The following is a 13,550-nucleotide window of genomic DNA, read 5'->3' as shown; positions in this document are numbered from 1 at the left end:
TGTATGGTGTGAGGGGAGGTTCGACGAGCTTGGGTGTTGGCATAGACCCGGGCGTTTGTGAGAGGCCGATGGTAAGGTGTGCGACTGTTCCGGAGTGCGTGGAGAGAGAGTGTGCACAGGGATGTCCGACCATACGGAGTGCGAGAGGTGTTGGTGAGCCGGGGTGTGCGAGTATGGAGTGGGTAGCGGGTTGCGACGAGGCGACCCAAGCATCGACACCGACCGGGGTAGTCTTTAGAGGGACGGGGGACACACGCGAGCCCCCAGGGTGTAGTGTACTGTGGGGGCCCGAACGGTTCGGCCCCACGTTAATTCCGCAGGGAGCAACGCACGGGGTCCGGCCTTCGGGCGGCCATAAGGTTCCACTCGCGCCGTATGACGGCAAGAGTGATTTGAGAGCGTACCTGGCGCAATTCGACCATGTGTGTATGGGAAATGGTTGGAATCCAGACGAAGTTGGGGTACACCTTGTGGGAGCACTGCGCGGCGCGGCGGCGGAGGTTCTGACGGCCTTACCACCGGGTGCTATCACCCTGCCAGATCTCCATGCGGCCCTAATTAATCGTTTTGGCGTAGAATAGCAGAGCGAGCTTGTTAAAGCTCAGCTCGCGGTGCGAAAAAGAAAGCCCCAGGAGACCATCGGGGAGCTAGTGTATGACATTCGCCGCACAGTGGGGATCGCACATGCAGACATGGCTGCGACCTCCCAGGAAAGCCTGGCGCTGGACCATTTTATCCAGGCCTTCCCCTCGTAAATCCAGGCCTTCCCCTTTCCCCGAGCTTTTATCCAGGCCTTCCCCTTTCCCCTAGCTTTGGCACCAGCTCGCCATGTGGCGCCCACGGACCTTGACCCAGGCGGCCGACGCTGCGGCCTGTTGGGAAGCAATGAGGCCCCTGGCCCGGGGGAGCGAGAGCCATGCAGTGGCGATGAGACAGGTAGGGCCTGTGGCTGGTGGCGGCCCCCTGAGTGGGTCCGCCCGCCCTGACCTGGAGGACATGGTCTGAAGGCTGGTGGACCAGCGCCTGGCGGGATCTGGACCATGGCAGGCGGCTCCGGAGGTGGCGCACGGTAGGCCACGGACAAATGTCCCAATTAGGACCTACAGGGGGGGCAATTTGGAATTCTGGAAGCAAGCACCTTACCAGGTGAGGTGCTTTAATTGTACCCGGGTGGGTCACCGTGCGTGGGAGTGTCGAGCCCCGCGCCGGGATGGACCCCGGCAGCCGGGACCATCAACTCCGCCTCGAGCGAGTCAGGCTAGCCGACCCCAGACACCCCCCCCCCACCAGGGCCCGGGAAACTAATATGTGCCCAGCATGCAGGGCCGTGTTTGGTAGTAGGGGATGGTGAAGAGCCGTCATTGATGCGGCAGGTAATCTATTGTGGCCAAATTGGTACAGGCAGCTTGACCATTCGGTGCAAAATTGCCGGCATGGTGGTAGACGCCGTAGTGGAGATAGGAGCTCGCGCCACGATCATCAGCCCTGTGATTCTTAATTCGAGTGCAGATGGCTGGGATAAAATACAGCATCTGGAAAACCATAGTTTGCAGCTGGCTACCGGGGTAACGGCCCCAATCATAGGGCATGGTTTTGTAACCCTCAAGTTGGGGTCGGTAAAGAGGGAGATAAAAGTTTGGGTGGCAGAAGTGTGTGACCCATGCCTAATCGGGTTGGATCTGTTGACTGCCAGCGGTTGTAAAATCGATTTGTGCTGGGGGACCCTGCAAGTGGGAATAGATGAGCTGCCATTGGGAGGGGTGAGCACGGCCGAGAGGATGGAAATGGAGGCTTCTGAGGCCGTGACCATTCCCCCAAAGGCCGAGGCAATAGTGCCGGCCCGATGGCTAGCTCGCCCAACATGACAGGAGTCCTGCGGCCTAGTCGAACCGGTGGCAGCGCAGTCCATCCCGGGTTTAGTCGTGGGCCGCACCCTCGTAAAAACGGACGGGCCGGTGGTGGCCGTCCGAGTCATTAATATTAGTACAGAACCACGCACTATAGGACGGGGCACGAAGTTAGCCGCCTGCACCCCAGTTAATGAAGTCGCGGCAGTGAGGGGCGAGAACATTCAGCCGAGACGGCCCCAGAGGGAGTCTTTAGGAAATACTAGGAATTGGCCCAATCCCATTTGTGAGATGGTAAATCGAAGTAGCATAGAGTTGGAGGAGAACCAGAGGGAGGCCTTACACAAATTGATTGAAACCCATTTGGACATCTTCTCCTTGTCCTACGAGGATATTGGACGTACGGGCCTGGTGAAACATCAGATCCACACCAGTGAGGCCCGGCCTATTCGTCAGCCCGCCCGACGGCTCCCTTGGAGCAAGAGGGAGGAGGCTGATGAGCAGGTAGAAAAGATGCACGATGCAGGTATCATCAAGCCCTCGGGAAGTCCTTGGATGTCACCTGTTGTGTTGATCAAAAAGAAAGATGGGACCACGCGTTTCTGCGTGGACTATCGCCAACTGAACAACGTGACACTCAAAGACTCATATCCACTGTCAAGAATTGACGATACCCTCGATGCCGTTGCGGGCTCAAATTGGTTTTCAACCTTGGACCTCATGAGTGGGTATTGGCAGGTGGAGATGGATAGGGCAGGGAAGGAGAAAACGGCATTTTCCACAGGTAAGGGGCTGTATCAGTTCACTGTGATGCGTTTGGTTTGTGTAACGCCCCCGCCACCTTTGAACGATTGATGGAGCATGTACTGGGCGGCATGCCATGGCAGTCATGCCTGGTGTACCTGGATGACGTCCTGGTGCATGCTAAAACTTTCCCCCAAGCCATAGGTAATTTGGACCAGGTGTTTGGGTGCCTCAGACAGGCAGGGTTAAAGCTGAGCCCGAGTAAGTGCACTTTCTTTGCTAAGGAGGTGGCCTATCTAGGTCACGTCATTGGTCGCGAGGGCGTAAAAACAGACCCAGGCAAAATTACAGCGGTAGAGGAGTGGCCAGCACCACGTACCATCAAGGAGGTGCGGGGATTTTTGGGACTCTGCTCCTACTACCGGCGTTTTGTGGCAAAATTTGCAGAGTTGGCCCGGCTCCTTCACCGGCTTACGGAGAAGGGGACAAGATTTAATTGGACAAGGCAGTGCCAAGAGGCCTTCCTAGCATTGAAGGGGTGTTTGACATCCGCACCCATTCTAGCGTACCCCACTAGTGACGGGACATTTACCCTGGACACGGATGCAAGCCAGGAAGGATTGGGCGTGGTTTTGTCCCAGACACAGGGGGGCGTGGAGAGAGTGATCGCGTATTATAGTCGGGCCATGAGTAGGCCCGAGCGAAATTATTGCATCACTCGAAAAGAGTTATTGGCTTTGCTGGCTGCCATGAGCCATTTCCACCCGTACTTGTCCAGGCGGAAATTTCTGGTTCGAATTGACCATTCTTCCTTGCAATGGCTCCTCCGGTTCAAGGAACCTGAGGGCCAAATTGCGAGGTGGTTGGAAAAGTTGCATCAGTACGATTTCAATGTGACCCATAGGGCCGGGAAGGCCCATGGGAATGCCGATGCACTCTCTCGACGTCCTTGTTTGGGGGAAAACTGTAAATTTTGGTCGAGACACGAGGAGAGGGAACAATTGACAGACTCCACCCCTACCCTCGTAGTCCATGCAACCCGGGTGAGAGGGCCAATCTTGCCAATAACCGCCAATGAAGAATTTGGAACTTTGGCTTGGAGCACGGCCCAGCGGGAGGATCCCGTACTGGGACCGGTGTACGAATGGGTTCGATTAGGGAGAATACCTAATGGGGAAGCGGTCACCCCCCTCAGGGTGCCAACAAAGGCATATTGGGCTCAGTGGCAAACCCTGGAATTGAAAGGTAACATCTTGTATCGCAAATGGGTAGAGATTCCCTCTGAGAGAACTTCCTGGCTGGTGATAGTTCCAGAGAAATTCAAAAACGCCATATTACAGCAGGTGCATGGTACCCGCCCCGGCGGCCATTTGGGCAGGACAAAGACAACATCTCGGGTCCGCCGGAGGTTTTATTGGGTAAATATGGGGCGCGATATACAGGACTGGTGTCGGAGATGCGACGCCTGTACTGCTAAAAAGGGACCAGCACGGAGGATGAGGGCCCCCCTTCAATTACACCAGGTGGGGGCCCCCCTTGAGCGGGTGGCTATGGATATTCTAGGACCACTACCCCGCACCCGCCAAGGTAATAAGTACATCCTCGTTGTACTGGACTATTTCACCAAGTGGCCGGAGGCCTATGCCCCCCCCCCCCCCAACCAAGAAGCCAGGGTTGTGGCACAGGCCTTCGTGGAAGGATTTGTATGTCGGCATGGGATTCCGGAGGAGCTGCACACCGACCAGGGTCGAATTTTTGAGAGTCAATTATTAAAAGATGTGTGCAGACTCCTGTCAATTAGAAAGACAAGAACAACGCCCTTCAGACCTCAATCTGACGGGATGGTGGAAAGATTCAACCGAACCCTGAGTCAACAATTGGCATTGTTCACCACCACCCGTCAGGACGACTGGGATGAACATCTCCCATATTTGTTAATGGCCTACCGAACTAGCCAGCACGGGGCCACCGCATGCAGCCCAGCGTTGCTTATGTATGGGTGGGAGTTGCGGGCTCCCGCCGACCTGCTATGTGGTCCCGTGCCAGAGACCACCGATAGACCGCCGGGGGAGGGCTATGCACGTCACCTGGTGGAAGGCATGGAGAGCGTCCATGCCTTCGCACGCCGCCAGCTTCAGCTGGCGGGTGCCAAAATGAAGCGCAGGTACGACCACCGGAGCCAGGGGAGTCAGTACGCTCCGGGGATGAAGATTTGGTTCTTCAATCCCCGGAGGCGGAAGGGCAAGTGTCCCAAACTCACCTTACCCTGGCAAAGCCCGGGGGTCGTCCTGGCGAAAATTTGTGACGTGGTCATTAAGATCAAAATGTGGCCACGAGCCCTCCCTCGGATCGTCCACGCCGACCGGGTAAGACCCTACACTGGTGAGCAGGCGCCCTCATGGATCGCCTCGGCTTTAGAGGCCGAGGCAGGACCCAGTACCTCCAATGACGGGGACTCATAGTGCAGAGGACTGGGGGGTGATAGTGTTGGGAAATGGTGTCCGGTGTAGAGGGATGGTAGATCTACCATCCCTCGAGGGGGGCACATGAGCGATAGATTAGGGGGATGGCAGTGAAAACTAGCCGAGGGCGGGCTATGATATTGTTAGGGATTTAGAAATGACAATAGGGGACATGAGATTTAAGTAGTGACATTTGTACAGGTAGAGGGGACGTAGAGAGATTAGATGGATGATAATGACGAGGGTGTGCTTAGTGTAAGGGAAGACGGGAAAGCACGAGTATTAGAGGGAAGTAGATAGTTAGATGATGCTGTGTGTGTGTAGAAGTGTATAAATGGTGTATTGAGGACAAGTGGATTTGTGTTGTGTGAATTGACTTGCATGGGCTGTAAGTGGAGAACAGGTGTGTGGAATAAATGGTATGGAATAATTGGTGTGGAATGATTGGTGTGTGGAATAAAAGGTGTGGAATGCATCGTGCGAAGGAGTGAATGGGGGAAAATTGACCCCTTCACGGATACCCGGGGAGGGTAGTTTAAAGTTAGGTAGAGGGTTTAGGTAAAATGTTTGGATATTGACACCTGTGGTGCAGGTAGTGGCAATGAAGTGCTTGGATGGGTGCATGAGTCAGTGAATGTCTGAGTGTGTGGGCTTTGTTGGTGCGTATGGTTATTGGGGCACTCCGCCACTGGTAGTTTGTCGGCCAGGTGAGGCCACAGGTAGGCTCTGGGAGCCAGTCAGAGTAGTGTTCATTGGGGCCCGAGGATCCTAGGAAAGGACCCGGGTAGCCCAATGCCAGAGAGGGCATCAGAGGGGTGAGAGAGCCAGGAGGGGCCTTCCCCGATTTAGGGTAGTCACAAGGAGCAAGTTAAGCTTGGGTGGCGACTTCAGTGGCGGAGGTGCACAGGTAGGTAGACCTGCTAGTGGAGCCACACGACCCAGCCCCGAAATTGTGCGAAGGCACAGTAGTGAAAAATTGGGGAGTGAGATCCAAATTCGTAGGGCACCACAGGGTGGGTCAATGGGAATTTGTTTTTAGAACCACATAGTTTAAAGATGCCATTTGGCAGGGCAAGACCCCGGGTAGCGTAACTGAGTTAATGTTATTAGAGTATAGTTAGGATGAGAAATCACTTCGCACCATCCACATCCACTCACCAAGGGTGACAGAACTCCACACCAGGTTTTGCAAACGATTTGAGTAGGTGAGACGCATCTCGACGTGATGAGACATTGTGGGTATTCCTTCTCTTCCTTCTTGGGAGGGATTGGACGACGAATTTGGCATAGAGGGGGATATGGGAGACAAGACGTAGAGACGAATTTGTCAAGTTTAAATACAGGGAAGGGCAAGGGTAGTGTAGGCTGACATGGGGGGGTTACGAACGGCTAGGGACGAGCTTTCTCTGCTCGCTCTCCCGCGCCCCTCATGTTGCATTGCCTTGTGTTTGTGTGCACCCTTGCGCCCTTTCCTCCGCTAACTGTGCTTTGTCTTCCTCCCCACCAATGGACCCATTTTTGGAAGGGAGTGTGCAGGAACCCTGAACCGTGCAGTGGCACCTGGCTACACTTATGCGGCACCCCTGCTACCTGTTGCTGCACCAATACACCTTACGGACCACACGTTCTGTGGCCTGGCATCTTTGCTGAGCAGACATTTGCTGCAAACGTTACCTTGCACCTCCGGACCACTGGATCTAAGTGGCGTCGATGTCACGCAGTCGGACCACCTAAGATTGGCCCTGCTGGCAGATAAAAATGGACACGGTTCGTGCAATTTATTCTAGTGTGTCAGGAAAGAAGACCTGAAAGTTTTTATTATGGCACACCGAAGACGAAGCAGGAAGCAAGAAGCAGCAGCCAAGCAGAAAATGTGACATTTATTATGAAATGGTGATTGTGCATTTTTGTGCATTTTTGTGTATTGGTGTATTGGTGCATTGTTGTTTTCTCTCCTCCAAATTTCTTTCCACAAAAGAACAGGTCCTGGGTTATAGAGATGTAAATAATGAGTTTAGTGTTGTAAATAACATGCTCCCCACCGGCTTTATGTTTAGTTTGAGAATTCATTCCGCAATTCGGTTAGCTATGTGTGTGAGTCTGTTAGTTAGTACACAACGCAGTAGGTGGGACATATCTAGTGTTGTAAAACTGTCGCATACAGGGTGTTAGATTAAATGTAGAGGGAAACCACATATAAGTGTCACACATCATTTAAAGAGTTGTCCCGAACCTTTCTCAAAACCGGTCGTTCTCACCTGTGTGGGTTCGACTCGGGGACGAGTCTGGCAAGGGAGGGGGGCAGTGCTACGGTTTTGAGATTGGCACATATTGATCATTAAAGGTTAAAGGGTTGCCCTCCATAGTTAGTCCACGAGCAACACGTAGGCCACCTTGTAGTATTAGTTATGTCATAGTATGTGTAGGAATAGGCCATTTCCCCTAGTAATATTTGCGTTGTGTAAAGACATGAGTTTAGGTCGCCTTCATTTTTGCGCCACCCTCCAATTCCACCTATGGGCATAATTGATCCCACACCCCATTGGGCTAATCCACTCAATTTGTTACGCTTTGGCTGCCAGCAGCATTTGTTACGCTTTGGCTGCCAGCAGCGTTTGCTGCCCTTTGCTCGCTCACTAGTCGAGTAACACGAGGGAGGCCTAAGAGGGAGGAGCGCGGGGTCGGGGTGGGGTGGCGTCAAGGCAGCGCGTCAGACGCGATGACGGTAAGGGCCACCAGCCAACCAGGGCTCTAACGGCATGGCGTGACAGGGCGTGGTAAGGCGCGTCTGCTAAGTGCTAGAAGGTTCGCGGGGCGTGCCTATAAAAGTCACTGCACAAAGGACTTTCAAGAGAGGACTTGCCAAGGCTTGAGAGAACGAACAGAGAGCACGAGAGAGAACGAGGAGGACTGACCAGCTTACTTGCATGCGAGAGGACTGTGAAGAACTTGATTCGCAGCGCTCGCTTTGGAGGCATTGCGCTATATCTCAGTATTACGTATGTGCCGAAGGAAAGGCAGCCAGACGCGCCGGTGGCGAATATTGTCTACTCAGCCACGCGAGTGAACGTGGTAATAGCGCGAGTGATTAACTGCCATCTGCCAGAGCCCAGACCCTACCGTTCGCCCCGTATTAACCTCTGTGTGCCAAACGACACGCGGAGAGCTCCTGCCCCTCTACTTACCATCTCCCCGGGACGAGTCCGAGGCCGGAGGGAGCTGCATGAGAGCCATCCCAGGACGCGGCCCAGCATCTTGCAGCTGCAAGCCCCGTGTGAGTGTGTCTGTGTGTGAGACGGGCCCGTTTGTCCTGGGGATTAAGTTAAGACTGTTTTTAAGGCTGCACTGTGTCCTCTTTTCTGGAATCATTGTAAATAGTGTAAATAAATCCTGTTATTCCTTTCTTCCCAATTCGATCGCCTGTGTGATTTCTCCATTGGCTAAGCGTGGTACGAGTAAGATCGCTAGAACCTGGTTCACCAACTAAATGGCATGGATCGCGTGTACACACTGCTCGGCGTCTCAGCACGCGTGATTCATGCGGGGCTTATTTCCTCGTTTCTGGGCAGCGCGAGTAATTAGGTAATAGTGATTCTAGTCCTACGACCCTATTTCGCGCTGTCTGGGAAGGCCGTCATAGGTCCCGGGTCCCGTCGGCCAGTCAAAGACAAGGGGACTAATCCCCCCTTGGTAACGGGAGAAGGCCGGCGCTGAGATCCGCAACAATTGGTGTCAGGAGTGGGATTTGGAACCCAGACCAAATTTTTTTGGACAAATTTGGCCAAAATTATGAGCGACCAAAATTTTAGTATAACATCCAAATTAAATTCGCGCCATGGCTAGCCAAAGCGCCTTGCCTGTAAAAAAGTGTGTGTGTGTATATATATATATATATATATATATATATATATATATATGTATATATATATACACACACACACACACACACACAAACACACTCGTATGTATGGAGTCGGTACCCGCTATTCACGGATTCGGCGTGTTCGCAGGTGACAAAATGCGACCTGTTTCTCTATTTGTGAAAAAGTGTCCCGCAAATTCGCGTTTTTTTTTTCTATTCGCGGCCGTGTTCCACAAAATCGCGTTTTTTGTCCTATTCACAGCCATGAACCGCGAATTCGCGGTTTTTCAAGGGCGCAAAAGAAAAAAAATTCACGAGCTGTTAGCCTGACATACGGTATTTATAAAAACCCATCTTTCACCAGCAATGCATAAAGCAGCTGGACATACGCAAAAAAAATTTAAGAGCCACGAGCATGACCTGCTATGCATTCACTGCTGTGTGCTTTGCGTTTTCATGGTTTTCACGGCCGCCAATTTTAGCCGCACTATAAGCGAGCTTTGGAAAATATCCCACCAGATGTGTAAACAAGTCAACTCCACGAATTATTGAATGCAAACACTTCATTAAATCTATTACAGTTTTAAATTTATGGTACAGCATCAACAGAGATCTTACACAATGAAAACGCTTCAGGGGATGTTCCACCAGCTGCGTAAACATGTCAACCCCGTGAATTATAGAATGCAAACGCTTCATTGAAGCTATTATTGAAATTAGCAGATAGGCTCAATTCGGCATCATCCGATAACATCCCCCAGAAAAAATGTCCAGGGTATTCACCCCTCCCGCAGCTACCCACAATGCTCACATTCCTACATGAACAGACTGTGTCCTGGATCTCAATCATTGTTCTTGTCCCATTGCTTTGACCTGCGTTTTTGACTCTAGCTCTGCTCATCGTTCAATCATGGTTGCCATGCGCAAGGCCAGTGCCGAAGATGTGTTGAAGAGGCAGAAGAAAGCGATGAAACTGAGCCAGAAAATGGAGCTGATCGACCGGCTTTCAAGAGGAGGGAGTGCAGCATCTGTGGGCATGCATTATGGCATCAACTAATCCACCATTCACTACATAGGGAACAACGAGGAGGCGATTCGTGGGAGTATTTCAGCGAGAGCTGTATCGAGTACGAAGGTAGTCACCCATGTCCGGGATGTCAACATAGAAAGGATGGAGAAGGCTCTCATCATTTGGATTGAAGACAACACGCAGAAGAATATGACTTTGACTGGACCTCTCATTCGCAAAAAGCCCAAACAAATTTACGATCATTTGTCTGGCGCTGGCGTGGGTGGTGCCAGCACGAGTGATGCGCTGAGCGATGATGGTACAAGCAGCGCAACTTCATTCACTACAAGTAGGGGATAGTTCCATCATTTCAAGGAGCAGTACTGCCTGAAAAATGTGAAGCCTCCGCGGACCACGAGGCGGCAAAAGCATTCCCTGCTCAACTCACTAGGCTGATCGAATAGGAGGGATACCTCCCAGACCAGGTGTTCAACGCTGACGAGACTGGCCTCCTCTGGAATAAGATGCCCACGAGAACTTTCATCTCGAAGTCTGAGGAGACAGCATCGGTATTCAAGGCTGTGAAGGACCGGGTATCTCTTCTCCTCTGTGCAAACGCAAAAGGGGACTTTATGCTGAAACCCATGATGTTGTAGCCTACTGTTCCCTGAACCCGCGTGCTCTCAAGGTCAAGAACAAGCAAACTCTGCCCTTGTTTAGGAGGGCCAACAGGAAAGCCTGGTGACGGCAGCAATCTTCCTGGACTGGTTCCATAATTGTTTCGTCCCTCAGGTGGAGAGGTACATGGTGGGAAAAAAACCTTGCGTTCGAGGTTCTCTTGCTCCTGGTCAACGCTCCTGGCCACCTTGCAAACCTGGACACGGCTCAGCCGAACATCAAGGTGATCTTCCTGCCGCCCAACACCACCTCCCTCATCCAGCCACTCGATCAAGGTGTGATTTCAACATTTAAAACATATTACACCCGTCACACCTTTCGCCGCATTTTGGATGCGATGGAGTCCGACCCAGGGCTCACCGTTGGGCAGTGTTGGAAGGATTTCAACATTGCCTACTGCATCGGCGCCATCAAGGAGTCGCTGGTTGAGGTGAGAGCCTCGACCATAAACGCGTGCTGGAATAACCTGTGGACACATGCAGTCATAAACTTTACTAGCTTTCCCGATAACATGGAGGAGAGGCATGTGATTGTTGGGTTGGCACGGCAGCTGGGAGGGGAAGGCTTTGATGACATGCGGCCTGAGGAGTTGGAGGATCTCATTGCCTCACATGGCGACAACCTCACCGAGGAGGAGTTGGAGGTCATTATAACGGTTTCCGAGGAGGGGCAGGCAGGCAGTGATGAGGAAGAGATGCCGAGGTCTAACCTCACAGTCCAGTTCTTGGGCGAGTTGCTGCATGACATGTGGGCGCTTATCAACAAGTTGGAAGATGCTGATCCAGTCATGGAGAGGTACCTCAAGTTCAAGAGGGGTTTGGATGATTTGCTTCTCCCCTACAAAGAGCTGCATCGAAACCTGCGGCAATCTGCCAGGCGGCTCCCCATTACCCATTTCTTTCACCCTGATACCTCCACCTCAACACCACCAGCACCCACTCCTGCCATCCTCTCAGTTTCCTCACCAGCATCCTCACCAACATCCTCAACTGCTGCCTCTCCTGCCTCTCCCTCAGTGCACGACGTTACAGGACTATCATTTGGGTCATCCTCAGATTTGGCGGAATTCATGGGATTTAAATTCATCACCATCATCATTTGAAAGTTGCATTTGTTTGTAAAATAAAATAATTTAAATGGTACACGATGGTGTTTTTTTTTTGTTTTTTTTTGTAAGCATTTTTTATGAAACTGTAATCGTGTGCATTTGCGGTAAAAAAAACATTTTAAAGTTAAAAAAAAATTAAGTTAAATTTTTTTTGTTTTTACATAATTCATAATTCATATAAATGGCAAATGTGGCATTATTGGTCGGCAGTGAATACTTTTGAGAGCCGCTGCATATCAACAGGAAAAGTTGTTTCCTATGTGGAAAGGGTTCATCACATGGTTTGAGGGACATTTGATAGAGGGAACATGTTTCTGTATTTGATGGCTAATTGTTAAGGGCGCAGAGTGTACAGAAAAGATGAAGGACCATTAATGAAGGAAAACATTGGCATTTATCTGTGTTACGGCCAGGCTCTTACATGTTTGTGATTTAGTTATGCTTTAGATCGTTGGACTTGTACCTACCCAGTTTGTTCAGAATATTTAATCTGAGATTATGAAGCAAGGCAGGCTACTTGTTATACCGCGCTCGATAACGTTCTCATTTATTAATACACCATACAACGTAAGATACGTGATGACGTCACATGGCAAAATGGCGGTTACCTGAAACGCTACAGATTTAGTCTTCTGAGAACCAAAGTCTATAAAACGGAAGGTTCTATGCTTTGTGCTGCTAAATCTGTATTTATTAGCTTTGTAAACATCCAGGTTCATGAATTGATGGCCTTAATTTGTGTCTTTTCAGTCAACCACGCACTACATTGTATCAAGTCACATGAAGGAAACATTTGGTTACTGTACTGAATAAACTTCAGGTAGACGATCGATGAAGGTGTGCATTGAGTTATTGGGCAAACAGTTATAATCTGCATAAAATGCACCATATCTGAAAAGCAATATTCTTGGATGGAGTAGGCAATGTCAACTGATATAATTTCCGGAATTTCTGCTGAATGAGCATCCAAATTTCTTGAAGAACTAGAACATTACTCGGTGGAGAGCATATACCTCCACCAGGCTTGGACAGCTTACATTTTGTATCCCACTGATAGGGCAGATCCAGATCCAAAACCGGAACCAGAATCAAATTGGCTTGATATTGTCACTTACCCAACCAACTCATCCACCAAGTTCTGTCTGAATCTGTCCAAAACTTTTGAAATATCGTTCTGTACATAGTTTTTGGCCCTATCACTCAGTGGTGAATAATCACAAGCATTCTCGGATTCAGACCGGCATCTTCACCAAAATCGAATCAATTTGGCTTTGTCGCACACCCAACTTGTCCATCAAATTGTGTCCTAATCCATCCAAAACTTTTTTTGAAATATATTTCTGTACATAGTTTTTGGCCCTATCACCCAATGGTGAATAATCGCAAACATCCTCGGATCCAGACTTGGATCTTCACCAAAATCGAATCAATTTGGCTTTGTCGCACACCCAACTTGTCCATCAAATTTTGACCGAATCCATCCAAAACCTTTTGAGATATCCTGCTCAAAGATAAACAAACAGATACTGGTGAAAACACAACTTCCATCCACCTTCGGTGGTAGAGGTAATTGGGCTTTAACAATCGTGGGTGGAATGAAACCATCATTAATTTGAAATTATGAATGAAGAAATCCTTAAAGCATGAAAATTAAGAAATCTAAAATGTTCGAATACTACTGGTTACTTGTGGCATGGCAGTATATTATTTCATGAAAACTGGTAACATTAGACTGCACATTGTTTTATTTCACAATTATGGGGGCACTGTGTATAATTTAATGATTTCATCTACTTGTGTAGAATAAAATACAAGGTGTTCTGTAAAAAGAACAGCGCAA

The 13,550-nt window shown here is 50.2% G+C and overlaps 1 pseudogene; it reads left to right on the top strand.

Moving 5' to 3' along the window:
- The first annotated feature begins 1,433 nt into the window (after positions 1–1,433).
- On the top strand, positions 1,434–9,972 carry LOC144893715 (uncharacterized; annotated as a pseudogene).
- Positions 9,973–13,550: the final 3,578 nt, after the last annotated feature.

This window comes from Myxine glutinosa, chromosome 9 (assembly GCF_964187855.1).
Source record: "Myxine glutinosa chromosome 9, kmMyxGlut1.1, whole genome shotgun sequence".
In the NCBI taxonomy this organism is placed as follows: Eukaryota; Metazoa; Chordata; class Myxini; order Myxiniformes; family Myxinidae; genus Myxine; species Myxine glutinosa.
The sequence above is the reverse complement of the archived record's forward strand: the minus strand, read 5'-3'. Positions and strand labels throughout refer to the sequence as shown.